Here is a 2,500-nt window from a genome sequence, read left to right on the forward strand (position 1 = left end):
AATTCTCTGTACTTTACCACTAGAAAAAATATAAAAATATATTTATGTTTACTACTACTCTAGTTTATTGGGTGGCTGCCTATTGGAAGCGTCCCTGCCTGACGCTCGCCGGACTGGTGTTCGAGTCCCGTTCAAATTTGATATTTTCCATTAGTGTCTGAAAGAGTGGTTTGGGAGAGCCTATAGGTCTCCCTGCTAAGTCATGAGCAGACATTGCCTGGGCCTCCCTGGGTCTAGTTTGATGAAGAGGGTCTTGCCCGCTGATCATATGTAAATATGGTCAGTCTCTAGAGCACTGTTCTGTCTCTAGAACAATGTCCTGGCCTTTGCTACGAAAAAAAATAATCATGCGTGATCTTTAAACCTTTAAGAGAATATGTCAAAACTTCCTATCACATAGAACATCACAAAGAACATTAATGAAAATAAGGTAAACGTAAAATCTTGATTGCTGTGCAGGGATTGGAGAATCCCCCACAAACAGTGTTTATTCATTCATTGTGTGCAGTCTAGCTGCTGAAATCCACTCATAAAAAAAAAGGTCTAAAATCAGCGCTCGTAAAAGCAGGAGCCGTCAGATATTCATGAAGCACCATGGGGGAGAAGGCATTAGCAGAGCAACCATTTCTTCTCTCACAGCAAATTTCAGAATTTTCATTTTGCAAATATGAAATGCGGTCTTGATGGAATTAATATCTACCGAATGTCGATCTGAATGCTAAATGGAGTTATTTGGCTAAGAGAGTACCTAAGATTTTTAGAGTATGTTAATCTGAATACTAAATTAAGTCATTTGGCTAAGAGAGTACATAAGATTTTACGGTCTATATGGGATTTATGGAGATTTTCCGATTTAAATTAAGGTTTGTTTTAACTGTGTATGTTATTTTCAATGCTTCAGTAATTTGGCAAGAAGTATATACAAGATTATCTTTTAAGAAATGTCTACTGCGATGGTATACAAAATGTAATTTCGTTAAGCAAGACTTCAAATTACAATATCAAATTTTGCAATGTGAATTACGCAAGCCCTTGAAGATACGACTGAAGTCAAGTGACCTCGATAAATAATTGGCAGAAAATGTGAGACTTAATCGAATAAGATTTTTAGACATATGAAAAAAATCCTCGGAGTACAGACATCAAGTCTCTCTCTCTCTCTCTCTCTCTCTCTCTCTCTCTCTCTCTCTCTCTCTCTCTCTCTCCAAATAAAAAAGAACTTAATTGGAGGCTCGTTCATTTATATCTCAAAGAAAAAAACGCTAAAGTTTCGTAACACTGAAATAACAAATAACAAAGATATTTCGTTCATATATATATATATATATATATATATATATATATATATATATATATATATATATATATATATATATATACAATGATAACTGGGCTACGCCCAACCAGCTCCTTACCTCACCCACTTCCATTTCAAGTGACTTAATGCTTTTTTTATTCAAATGTATGTTTTAGTAGACGATTTGTTCTTATCTCTGGGCACCAACTTTTTTCATTAGTGATCTTGAAAAAGGGAAGAAATTCTGATACACAACTAAGCAATAATTATTGTCTTATGCTTGAAAGTGATGTTGAGTTTCATAACGACCTCTGTAAGTAAACCCATCACGAGATACTATTCTATGATTATCATATTTAGTATTTCAAATTCCGTTTATTCTAAAAGTAAATTATTAATATGATTTTTGAATGACATAAAAAAAAAATACGATTGAAAGAGCTTCGAGGATTTTAAATTAAAATTCAGGTATCTTAGGTTAGAGTTTTCTTGCTTGAGGGTACACTCAGGTACACTATTCTATCTGTTTCCTTATTTACTTTCTTCACTGAGCTATTCTCCCTGTTGTAGCCCTTGGGCTTATAGCATCCTACATTTTTTAAGTTGTGTTGTAGAATAGCAAATAATAATAATAATAATAATAATAATAATAATAATAATAATAATAATAATAATAATAATAAACACTAAATAAATAAGTCACTATAACTCAGACATCACCTTAGGAATATTGAAATAACCAAAACTCAAACCCAAATAACTTCAAATTAAAAAGGAAAAAGCAGGAGAGAAAGGATGTTTCCTGATCATCATCATTACATCATCCTATCCCTCCTATTCTTCATATAAAGTCTCGCATACCCTCTTCGTCGAAGCATCATCCAGAGAGCTATCGTAAATTCCTAACACCTGTCAATGAGGAACTGCCATAACTTGCGTCTCGAGGCTCAATATACAAGAAATTTCGCTTTCAAAGAAGAACGTAACTTAGGAGGAAACCCCTGGATGAGAGGGTATGTAAGAGGACGGAGTGAGAGGGGGGTGAGAAGGGTGTGGAAGGAGAAGTATTGAAGGAGGGAGGATGTAGGAGGAGAAACAGAGGAGGATGGAAGGAAGTCATGCAATTGTTCTACGAGATTAATGACGAAAGTAAATTTGAATATGATCTGTGAGAGAAAGGGGAGACGTGTGATATTTACTCTC

This window comes from Palaemon carinicauda, chromosome 32 (assembly GCF_036898095.1).
Source record: "Palaemon carinicauda isolate YSFRI2023 chromosome 32, ASM3689809v2, whole genome shotgun sequence".
Taxonomy (NCBI): Eukaryota; Metazoa; Arthropoda; class Malacostraca; order Decapoda; family Palaemonidae; genus Palaemon; species Palaemon carinicauda.